General features: G+C 46.7%; 1 protein-coding gene across 1 annotated transcript in view; it reads left to right on the forward strand.

Moving 5' to 3' along the window:
* Positions 1–12907, forward strand: part of DCHS2 (dachsous cadherin-related 2) — a 224659-nt gene that overhangs the window by 76515 nt on the left and 135237 nt on the right. The window lies entirely within an intron of this gene.

Below are 12907 nucleotides of genomic sequence, written 5' to 3' on the forward strand. Positions count from 1 at the left end.
CCAAACAGTTTAAGCACAGTGATTTAAAGAAATCGCTTCTAATTACACATGCAAGCGCATCTACCGAATACGAAAGTGCAGTTACATAGCTGATTATAATGAAAATTGAGTTATATGGTCAGAGATAATTATCCCTCTAGTCCACTCAGAATGGTCTATCTTTTATTTTATTAAGATGAAATTGTAAGTTCTTTACTATTAAGCAAAATCTTTTGAAAATTAAAAGTAAATGTAGGACTTTTTTTTCTGCCGGAATGCACCAGGATGGCATTCCATCACCCTTTTTCCCCCTCAGCTGGGGTTCCCACAGCTGGCACTACTGGCAGGGCTCTGCGCTCCTAACAGCTCCCAGCTGTGGGGTTGGAGGGTCCTCTCCCATCCCCAGCCGGCGATCCTGTGGGTGAGGCTGCTGGCAGGACTTGAGTTCCAGCACCCTTTTTTCTGGAAAAGAAGCACTGAGTAAATGCAGTTGACTTAAATCTTAAGGAAAAAGGTAAATGAGCATCATGCATCGAGCATGTTCTGATCTTATTCTCAGGGGACACTTGATATATAACATTATAAAGAACAATGTTGAATGTTTCTACTATCTGTTTATTTGGGAACTTTAGCTATATGTGGTGTTTAATTGTATACAGTGATGTCCAAGGTTTATTCTTTACTTGAGAGCACATTTGACATTTTCTGGGATGAGAGTAGACCCTGGAGAATTTTTAAATCAGATCAATTTTAATAATCTGTGGTTTATCCCTCCACTGCTTGCTCAGGCCAAATTGCCATTCTTGAAATGGCTGTTTCAATGGGAGCTTTATCTCAGAAAGTAGTAGAGAATTAAGCCTCAAATCACAAAATTCATAAGATACTGGTAAATATTTTAAAACATATAGGCTGAGTCTACACTAGCCAGTTTTTTTGGAAATTCTGGCCCTTTTTCGAAATACGTGCTCTTTTGAACTGAAATCAAAAGAATGCAGCTCTTCTTCCAGAAGCCCTCTTCCACTTCTGGATCAGGAAGAATGCCTTTTGAAAGCTTCTTTCACAAGAAAGTGGCTGTGTCTACACGGACACAAATCTTCGAAGATTACTAATGAGGCGCTGAATTGAATATTAACATTGGAACGCTTCTGGTTGTTTCGAAGATTTGTGCCTGTGTAGACACAGCCAGTGTGTGTAGATGCTCCGCGGACCCTTTTTCAGAAGAACAGTCCTCATTGTGCGGGACTTTTTGATCCCTGGCCTATTCTTTTGAAAGAGTGGGTGCTGTGTGGATGCTCTGTATTGAAAGAGCAGATCACTTTTTTGATCCACTTTTTTGTGTGTAGATGCACTCTTTCAGGGATCTTCTGGAAAATCTTTTTTTTGAAAGGTCTCTGTAGTGTAGACCCAGCCTTGATGTTTACCTGATAAGCAAAAATGGAGCTAGATGGAGTGAATTATATGTAACAACTAGATATAAAATTAGAAAGAAGTCATTTATCTAATTAAATGCAATGATGTCTTCCAAACTGTTACAGACCACTGTATAACGAGTATTATATATAAATTGTCAAGTGATTAAAAATTATTTGTGATTATTGCATGATTAATTGTGGTGTTAAACAATAATCTGATATTTATATTAATAGTTCTTCTTCGAGTGTCCCCGTGGGTGCTCCACAATAGGTGACGGGCTTGCCCGGCGCCGCAGATCGGATCTTCCAAGCAGTTTCTGCCGGACTGCGCATGTGCCGGCGCGCGCCGCTCCCTTGCGCGCTCCTGGCCATGTGCGCGATCCGGACCCCGCCAGTTCCTCTTAACCGCCGTCGGCTGCAGATGGAATCCGACTAGGCTAAGGCCAAATAGCGTATTCAACGACTTTATCTGTTTTTTCTTTGAAGTTTTTCAGTTACTTAGGCTACTATAAGTTAGCCGGTTGTTATTTTGTAAAAAAAAAAAAACAAAAAAAACCAACATCAAACAAGCTACGAGAGGGACAGCTCAGCCCAGTCCCAGTAACAAGCGCCGGAGGCCAGGAGCTACGGCCATCAGCCCTCCTGCTGAGGCAGGCCATCGGACGGGGGAAAACAGCACAAAGAAGGTGCTAAGTACCCACTTAAAAACTCAAAGACTCACCAACAACGTCCTCTTCAGGCTTTAAAAAATGTGAGTCCTGCCGAGAGGCGATGCCAGTGTCCGATGGGCACAGTCTATGCATAAGGTGCCTGGGGGAGCCCCATGTGGCACACAAATGCGCCTTCTGCGCTAAATTAACAACCAGAGCACGGAGGGACAGGGAGATGCGGATCAAAATGCTGCTTCTTGACAAGGCCCTCCAGCCAGACATGCCGGAGCGGCTGCAGCAGGAGGGACCCTCCGGGGCCCATAAAAAGAAAGCTGCCTCCCTCACTCCATCAGCGCAAAAACGGAGGAAAGTCTCCCCAGCCCGATCCCTGCCGGCAGCAACAGCGAGCGGGACGGGAGGAGCAAGCAGCCCCCAGCCGCAGCAACAGCTGATCGGCGGCGGCACGGAGAGCCACGTGCAAACGGCTCAGCCTCCGATAATCAGCCAGCCGCCCCGCACCGCAGGCAGGGCGGCGGCTAAGCAAACGCCGGTACCGGCGGCACCGCAGACAGCGGCACCGACCCCCAGGGAACCGGCGGTGCAGGGCGCGCAGGCACGTAGCCTGCAGGCGCAGAAGGACACCGCACGTGCGGCACCGCCTTCGAGCGTGCCTAGCACGGTGCCGACGGGGCCGGGATCCCCCGCCCATCAGGGGGCGGAGTTACCTCCTCCAGGGAGGGGGAAGGCTGCTCACAAGAGGAGGCACTGCAGCCCCTCTCCGGACAGGGCTGTGGAGCTGCTTTCTCACAGCCCTCCGCTTATGTTGCAGACTCCAACCAGAAGGCAGGGGTCCCCCCTAGCCTACCCGGAGCCGCCTTCTCCATTTTTACAGCCAGCCTCACCATGGCTGGCACCTCCTTCACCCTTCCTGGGATTTGAACCGCTGGACTATTATGCTAAATCGCTCTCTCCAGTGTCTCGACGATCTCCCTCCCCCAGACGCAGAGGGTACGCACCAAGGGAATGGTCGAGGTCACCTTCCCAGGAACAGTGCCTATACTGCCATGGTCGTCCCTACCACGCGGGGCACGGACACCATCGGCAATCTACTAGGGAAAGATCCCCACACACTACCTCGTACCCCCGAGGGCAATCGCGATCGGGGACAGAGACTCAAGCATCTCAGGGGGGACTGGTCATGGAACCCCGAGATTTTCCCTCGCAAACCTCCAACGAGAGGGTGTACCAGCACCAGCAGGAACCGGAAGGGTCCAGAGAGACGTACCCCAGCGGTTCCTCACTCTCCTCCCCGGACGAGGCCACGGCCCTGGGGGACGTCCATCCTACGGACGATCTCAAACAGTTTCAGGAGCTGTTTAAGAGGGTGGCCTTCACGCAAGGCATCCAGACAGCAGAGGTGCAAGAGAAACACCATAAGCTCCTCAAAAATTTGAGACCTCCGGCCTCCTCCAGAGTAGCAATACCGCTTCATGAAGCGATCTTAAAGTCCGCCACTACCATATGGCAGACCCCTGCAACTATTCCGCCGGTCCAAAAGAGAGCGGATAAGAAATACTTCGTGCCGGCGAAAGGCAGGGAGTTCCTGTTTAGCCACCCACAGCCAAACTCCTTGGTGGTGGAGTCCTCACAACAAACATCAAAAACATCTCAATTTAAAACAGGGGGAACGGACGAAGATGCCAAGAAGCTAGAGCTGTTCGGCAGAAAGGTCTACTCCTCCTCTACTTTAACGTTGCGAATGGCAAATTACGCAGCGCACTTGGCGAACCATAATTTTGACAACTATTCTAGGTTAACCTCCCTCATGGACTCGCTTCCAGAGGACAAAAAGCCGGTCCTCAAGGCCATAGTGCAAGAAGGCTACGCGGCTGCGAGGATGGGAGTTCAGATTGCTTTGGACGTTGCGGACACAGCAGCACGTTCCACAGCAACTGCAGTGGTGATGCGACGGGAGTCCTGGCTCCAGACCTCGGGTATACCGAGAGATCTGCAGGCAAAGATAGTTGACCTTCCCTTTGACTCGCAGAAGCTGTTGGCTGAATCAACTGACTCGGTCCTTCATTCCAGTAAAGATTCAAGAGCCACACTCAGGACCTTGGGGATTTACACCCCTCCATACACAAAGAAAAGGTACTACCCTCAGCAGAGGCGGTACCAGTACCAGCAACAGCGCCCCCAGTATCACAGGGGTTACGAGCAAGGGCGGCATCAGCAGCACCAGCAGTACAGAACTCCCAGGCGACGCTCACAACAGGGCCGTGTGTCCTCGGGGCGGGGCCACAGGCCACAAGTTTGACATACAGATCCAGGGCTGCGCCATCACTACCATCGCACAAGGTCATCCGAAGCGGCTATTTCACCATCGTCTCCGACCATTCTACGACCAGTGGCAAAGGATCACCACAGACAAATGGGTGCTGGAGATCATAGCCACGGGGTACGCCATCCCCTTCCAGTCGCTCCCACCATCGCGACCTCCGCCCAAGCCCCACCTCCAGGAGGCCTCCCATGTAGCCAGGCTCAGGCAGGAGGTGGCCCATCTCGTGCTCATAGGGGCGGTGGAAAGGGTGCCGGAGCAACTGCAAGGAAAAGGGTTTTACTCCCGGTATTTCCTAACGGAGAAAAAGACAGGAGGCTGGAGGCCCATCTTAGACCTTCGCGGCCTCAACAGGTATCTGCGCAAACAACGTTTTTGGATGATCACGATTGCCTCCATCCTTACAGCACTGGACGATGGAGATTGGTTCGCAGCCCTCGATTTGCAAGATGCGTACTTCCACATAACCATCCATCCGGCTCACCGGCGATTTCTCCGTTTCATGGTAGGCAACGAACACTTCCAATACAAAGTCCTACCGTTTGGCCTCTCCTCGGCCCCCAGAGTCTTCACCAAGACCTTGGCAGTGGTGTCAGCCTACCTGCACAGACAGGGGGTATTTATTTTCCCGTATCTGGACGACTGCCTGCTCAAAGGGGCCTCGAAGGGGGAGGTTCTCCGCATGATACGCGTCACAGCAGACACGTTCTCCTCACTTGGCCTGGTTATTAATCTGTCGAAATCAAAAATAGACCCCACACAGGACATAGAGTTCATAGGGGCTCGCATAAACTCGATCACGGCCAGAGTATACCTACCAGAGGCTCGCTTTCGAGCCATCGGTTCCCTCGTGCAAGTCATCACCTTCAGCCCTACGGTGCCGGTCTTGACGTGCTTGCAGCTGCTGGGCCACATGGCAGCGGCGACGTTTGTGGTACAAAACGCCAGGTTGCACATGCGCAGCATGCAGCACTGGCTGGCCAGTGTATACAAACCGGCAGTACACACCGTTCACAGGGCGGTGTCGCCCACACCCGGGGTGCGCAAATCCCTGCAATGGTGGGTAAACCCCAGGAACCTGCTAACAGGGGTACCCTTCCATCAGCCGCAAATCTCGGTTTTCCTCACCACAGATGCCTCCCTCATAGGTTGGGGAGCGCACATGGGCGAAGAGGTGACTCACGGACTGTGGTCACCCACGGAACAGTCACTACACATCAATGTACTGGAGCACAGAGCAGTGTTCAACGCCTGCAAACACTTTCGAGACCACATACAAGGCAAAGTCGTCGGGATCAGTACAGACAATACCTCCACCATGTTTTATATAAACAGGCAAGGAGGAGCTCGATCCCGTGCCTTATGCGCGGAAGCAATCCGCTTATGGAACTGGTGCATCGCCCACGATATACTCTTGAAAGCCTCATACTTGCCGGGTGCGCACAACGTGAAGGCAGACCAGCTGAGCAGGCGTTTTGCGCTCACACACGAGTGGCAGATCCGTCCCGATCTGCTACGGCTGATTTTCCACGCATGGGGGTTTCCCCAAATAGATCTGTTTGCCACTCAGCACAACAAGCAGTGCCCACGGTTCTGCTCCAGAGCAGGACTGGGCTGGGGGTCCCTGGGGGACGCGTTCGCGATCCAGTGGGGGGGCCCCCTGCTTTACGCGTTTCCTCCCACAGTGCTGATCCACAAAGTTTTGCAAAAAGCCAGGAGGGAAAGGGCCCGGATGATCCTGATAGTCCCAACGTGGGATCGCCAACAATGGTTCCCCCTACTCCTGCGCATGTCGGACCGTCCACCGATGCCTCTTCCGGTGGCGCCGGATCTGCTCACGCATGCCCAGGGGTCCATAGTGCATCTGCACCCCCAAAGCCTGCGACTGCAAGCGTGGCTAATCCATGGCTCAGCTCCCTAGAGCGCACATGCACAGTGGAAGTACAGCAAGTCCTAGAAAGTAGCAGGAGGACTTCCACTAGGAAGGCCTACAAACAAAAATGGACTCGCTTTACGGCCTGGTGTTCTACCAAACAACTGGCCCCCCTTTTGGTGCCTATACCTACCATTCTACAGTATTTACTGGACCTCAAGAGGGGAGGACTCTCGCTATCCTTGTTAAAGGTCCACCTCGCCGCCATCCCGGCGTTCAGACATGAGGAGGAAGGGCACACGGTGTTCGCCCACCCTATGGTTACCAGGTTCCTCAAAGGGTTGGTAAACCTATACCCCCCTCGGAAACCGATTCCACCTTCGTGGAACTTGGACCTGGTGCTTACCACACTCATGGGACCACCGTTCGAGCCCTTGGCCACGGTCCCCCTCCGCCTCCTTACAATAAAGACGACCTTTCTTCTTGCAATTACGTCAGCTCGTAGGGTGAGCGAGCTCGCGGCAGTCATGGCAACGCCACCCTGCACTGTTTTTTCCAAGGAGGCGGTAACCATACGGCTGCATCCAGCCTTTGTTCCCAAAGTTTCCTCCGAGTTTCACATCAACGAACCTATTGTTCTACCCTCGTTTTATCCAAAACCTCATGACTCCAACGAAGAGGCGCGCCTACACCTCCTGGACGTGAGGAGGGCGCTAGCCTTCTACGTAGACAGGACCAAGTCCTTCCGGAAAACGGATAGGCTCCTAGTCTCCCTCGCTCCCAAATCGAAAGGAGAAGGCCTCTCATCGCAGAGAATCTCGAAGCACATTGTATCCTGCATAAAAATGTGCTACGAGCTCAAAAAGACTCCTTTATCGGCCACTCCCAGGGCTCATTCCACCAGGGCGGTGGCAGCATCAACAGCCTTTTTCAAGGGCGTTGCGTTAAAAGACATTTGCAGAGCGGCGACCTGGTCATCCTACGACACCTTCGCCAAACATTACGCCCTTTACAGGGTATTCCAAGAGGATACCCGTGTCTCCGCAGCGGTCCTCTCGGGGACAAGCTGCACATAATCCGATTACCCACCTCCTATCTTGGGTTACTGCTGGGTAGTCACCTATTGTGGAGCACCCACGGGGACACTCGAAGAAGAAAGAGAAGTTACTCACCGTAGTAACGGTGGTTCTTCGAGATGTGTCCCCGTGGGTGCTCCACTTCCCGCCCATCCTCCCCGCTTCGGATCTCTGTTAGTGTTTTGCAGGGGCACCCGAGGTGGTTGGTCGAGGAGCTGGCGGGGACCGGATCGCGCACATGGCCAGGAGCGCGCAAGGGAGCGGCGCGTGCCAGCGCATGCGCGGTCCGGCAGAAACTGCTTGGAAGATCCGATCTGCGGCGCCGGGCAAGCCCGTCACCTATTGTGGAGCACCCACGGGGACACATCTCGAAGAACCACCGTTACTACGGTGAGTAACTTCTCTTTTCAGATGTTTTCTACATTTTCAAATAGTCACTTCAATTGCAACACATATGCTTTGCTCATTTTATATTATTTTTATGACCTATATTCGCACTATAAAAACAAAAGAAAAATTATTTCTCCATTCCCTTCTTACAGGTACTGTAGTGCAGTCTCTTCAGCATGAAAGCTAAATTTACAAATGTAGAATTAGATGCAAAAATAACTGCATTTAGAAACAAAACACTGTAGTGCTTACAAGTCCACTCAGTCCTTCTCCTTGTTCAGACAAAAAAGTATGTTCACATTTGCAGGCAGCAGTGCTTAGAGCCCTGCAAATCTGCAGCTGTCCACTTTATATCCATGGGTGTCTGCATCCACAAATACAGATGCAGATATCCATGGATGTGGATGTGAATACATATTTATATCTAGAAGTGTGCAAATCTGTGGCTGTCTGCTTTTACGTCTGTGTATGAGGATAGCTGATTTTCATTTTTTAATTGTTCGGGTTCTGCAGTAGAATATTGCTCTTCTAAGAGGTCAGAAAGCATGCCCCACACCCCATCACTCTCAGATTAGACAGGGCTTCAGATTCTTAAACATTTTGTCAAGTGGTAAACTTCTTTGCCAGATCAATTTTTCAGATTTTTCTTTATCAGATTAGTAATGAAAGCGTTCTTAAAACAAAAAACATGTGCTGGGTCATCATCCAAGACTGCTGTAACATGAACTATATGGCAGAATGAGGGCAAAACAGAGCAGGAGACATATAATTCTCACCCAAGTAGTTCAATCACAAATTTCATTAACACGTTTTTTAAGGAGCATCATCAGCATTGAAGCCTGTCCTCTGGAATGGTGGCTGAAGCATGATGGGGAATAAAAATAGCTTATCTAGCTCATAAATTCCTTCCACTGCTGACTACGAAAGTACCATAACATCTATTCTTGCTTTCAGGTGGCATTTTAAGTAAGAAGTTGGAAGTGTTATCTTCCATAAATATAAATAAAATTCAGCGAGGTAGCTGTGTTAGTCTGTATCTTCAACAACAAGAAGTCCTGTGGCACCTTATAGACTAAGAGATATTTTGGAGAATAAGTTTGCGTGGGCAGAGACCTGCTTCACCCTGACTGACTAGACCGTGTCAGCTCTGGCTCTCCCTTGTACTGAGCCCCCCCTTTTAAAATCCTCCTCTGACCACCCCACATGCATCTGATGAAGTGGGTCTTTGCACACGAAAGCTTGTGCTCCAAAATATCTGTTAGTCTATAAGGTGCCACAGGATTTCTTGTTATAAATAAACTTGTTTCTCTTAGCGATTGGCTGAACAAAAAGTAGGATTATGTGGACTAATAGGTGCTAAAGTTTTACATTGTCAGTTTTTGAGTGCAGTTATGCAACCAACAAAATCTGCATTTGTAAATTTAAATAAACTTACTAAACACCTTTAAATCAAATGCACTACAATGCTTGAGGTGAATTGAAAAATACTCTTTATTTTATCATTTTACAGAGCAAGCATTTGTAATAAGAGTAATATAAAGTGGACACTTGCACACTTTGTACTCGCTGGTGTAACTGATATCAGTATATTTGAAAATTTAGACAAAAATCAATGTCAATTGATTTTTCTATTCTGTTGTTTAACAGTGTAATTGAAATTGTGATTGGGCTTTTAAAATCACAATTAATTTTATTTAATCATGTGAATTAACTGTGATAAATTGATCACCCTAATTATATATAAGGGAAATGCTTATGAAAGGCCCTTAAAATCACACTGACTGTGTGTTATTGGTCCGTTTTAAATCCAACACCAAAATCTGTTGGATCAATTCAGTATTTCTAACTTCCCAATGTTCCTTGGTATTTAGATGGATTCTGATGAAAGTGTGATGCTGCTGCTGAAACTCTAAATGGCTTTCCAAATATGGGTTGTGTATGGAGAGAGACTTACACTTAGCATCTCTTTTTTTTTCTTGTTTTTAGCACTTATGTGTAACTACTACCAATAATCTTTTCTTTTGTTTTTAATTAAAGAACTTACTGCAATATGGAAAAGGCCCAGTTCAGCACTCCTTTGGCAAGCAAAATTCCCCTTGAACCCAAAGCTTTTGAAATGAGTGGCTTATTCTGTTCTTCCCTTGCACTTCTATAACATTACAACTTAAAAACTGCATAAATATATTTCAAAGAAAATAAAACCTATGTTCAAGAGGTTTTTAAGTCCTGGCTTGATTCATCCCTAGAGGTTTTTAAGTCCGGGCTTGACATAGTCATGGTTGGCATGATTTAGTTGGGGTTGATCCTGCTTTAGGCAGAGGGGTTGGCTATATGCCGTCCTGAGGTCCCTTCTAGCAATAGAATTCTATGATTCAAGTCTTGAGAACCTATATATAACCTTTCAGTTTGGAACAAATTTTAGTGGAATGCTATATCCCAGCAAGTTGGAGGCTGTAATTGAATTCCTGTCATCATAGATATTAAGCAGTAGAATTTCTTCCATCAAGGAAGTAGTAGTATTTGTTAATGAAAAAGGTTTAAGAGATTTATTGTTAGTTGCATGCTTTTACACAAATTGGATGTTGCTAGGGAATAGAAGAGTCTCCAATTATGGTAGTTTCAGCTCAGTAGTGGTATAACGTGTTCATTGTTTGCTCAACATGTCACAGAATTTTCGAATCACAGTGATGTGACTTGTACTAAACTCCATTGCTATTCCATTTTCTTTTAACAATGGGCATGTTTAAATCAGTGTTCATTTACTGGATAATCAAATGGCATGCTTGTCTCTGAACAGATAAAGGATTCATGTGGTTAAAAATAGTAGTCCTTTGTTCCCAGTTCCTAGAGATCTTTCAAAAAAAAATTACCACTGGCAAGGTAACCTAAAAGAAATTCTTCTCCATCATAACAAGAAGGATTGCATGTCATCTATTATACTGGGTGATGACTAGAGTAGCAGAACATCTCGTCAGTTGTGTGTAATGAATATGCTTCACTGTCAGGGAAAAGAGGCACTGGTTCTTCAACAGCAAAGACAGAGAGGAGTGAGGTAGACCAGCTGTTATACTCCATCTCATGACCCAACCATCTAAAAATATTTCACAGTGGACCTCTGCAACCCCATAAAAAGTTTTTAGTCTAACTCCTTAAAACGAACTCCGACTGGAGAGTCATAGAATTCTAAGGCTGGAAGGGACCTCAGGAGGTCATCTAGTCCAGCTACCTGCCTAAAGCAGGGCCAACCCCAACTAAATCATCCCAGCCAGGACCATGTAAAGCCAGGACTTAAAAACCTCTACGAATGGAGAGTCCACCACCTCTCCTGGTAATGCATTCTAGTACTTTATTACCCTCCTGCGGAAATAGTTTTTCCTAATAGCCAACCTAAACTTCTCCCTCTCTAACTTCAGACCATTGCTCCTTATTCTGCCAACTGTCACCATTGAGAACAGTCTCTCTCCATCCTTTTTAGATCCCCCCTTCAGGAAGTTGAAGACTGCTATCAAATTGCCCTTCACTCTTCTCTTCTGCAAAATAAATAAACCCAAATCTCTCAGCCTCTGCTCATAGGTCATGTGCTCCAGCCCCTTAATCGAGTTTGTTTAGATGTTTTTTAATTCCTTAGCTGTCAAGACTTCCGAATGAGTCAGATAGTTTAAAACTAATCCTTATAATTGTTTGCTGTTTTAAAGTCCTCCTGCTTTTGTTCTCTTTTTCATATTTTACACCCCTCCCCCACAAAAGCCCCACAGCACTAAATGGATGGGGATGAGTTTCATTTTCAACTTCCTCTCTGCCTGTGTACTAAAGTCTTCATACTTTGCTTGTGGACTCAGGATTGGGTCTGCTGTAACAATACTGTAAATAAGTAATTTTATTACTTTACCTGATATTCTTTATTTTCCTCATGCTTTTAAACTATTTTTGCTCAGAATAGTGTCATGACATTGGCTGTGCCAGGCCATAGACAAAATACAAGTATATGAAACAATATGGGAAAGTGAAAGCCCCAGGGGAAAAAAATTACCGAGATAATGCTGTTGATGGATTTATTTATTGTATTTCAGCAACTCAGTACAACCTATGGAGTCAGCAGACCAAAGACTGAATGCAGTTTTTTGAGATTTCTACTGCACTGTAGTGAAAATTCCAGATGCAGATCTGAGCCTGAGTAACTTGAGTGAACTTTTTTGGACAATTTCTGAAATTCAATTTTTTTTCTCAATAAATGATGCACACAATTGTGCATGCAGAAATAAAAATCTAAATTGCACCCGTATTTACTGTGTGTGGTCTCTATAATTACTTACTTAACTTACATGTTCACACTTTTGTCCATTCTCCTTTGAAAATCAAATTCTGTATATATGGAATGTCTTCTTCCATCGAGGTTGTAATTTATGGTGAAGTGCAGGTACAGAAATCTGTGTCTCCCAGCATTCCACTGACACAAATTGCTTTCCTATAAAATTGTGTTACAGAATCTCAGTTTTGGTGAAGTGATGTTTATACCATTTATGAAGAGAGATCCTTGGAAATGTGAACCTAAGTTGATACAGCACTGTATCTATAGGAAGTCTAAAAGAATAGTGCAGTGGGGTGAGTGAGTGTGCATCTCAGTTAGGGTTCTATGACATCCCTGATTCTGTAATCACACAATTCATTTTTTTCAAAGATGGCACAAAATTCAATATTTTTACTATGTAATTTACCTTATTGCTATTTTTCCATAATTCTGCGTTGCTCAGATAGGCCTGTAGCTGCTTTCTGTTTCCTTCCCCACAATGTTGAGTTAATAACCAGGACGTGTGAGAAGCAGAAGTGTAAGCCAAGTGGGGAACAGCATAGCAGCCCAATTTGAGGAGCTGTGGAGATGAGTTAGGAATGACAGCCATGAGGCTCACCTGCTCCTACTCTTTCGAGGCACTCAGGAAGGAAGGAGGGTCAAGGTCTCTAGTGTGGAGTCAGGCTTCTGGGAAAACATAGTGGAAAAATACGCTCAATTAATCATGCATTTATTTTACACCAGTTAATGTTTTCAGCTATGAGCAGCAGTTGTGTGTGTTAATGTGGGCAATGAGAATGGATAGTATTGCACGTCAATAAACTAAATTAATGTTGCCATGTAATTTAGGGACTGGAACACAGAGATTGCTGCTGCAGAATTTGATCCCATTATGCCTCAG

Source organism: Carettochelys insculpta, chromosome 4, assembly GCF_033958435.1.
Source record: "Carettochelys insculpta isolate YL-2023 chromosome 4, ASM3395843v1, whole genome shotgun sequence".
NCBI lineage: Eukaryota > Metazoa > Chordata > Testudines > Carettochelyidae > Carettochelys > Carettochelys insculpta.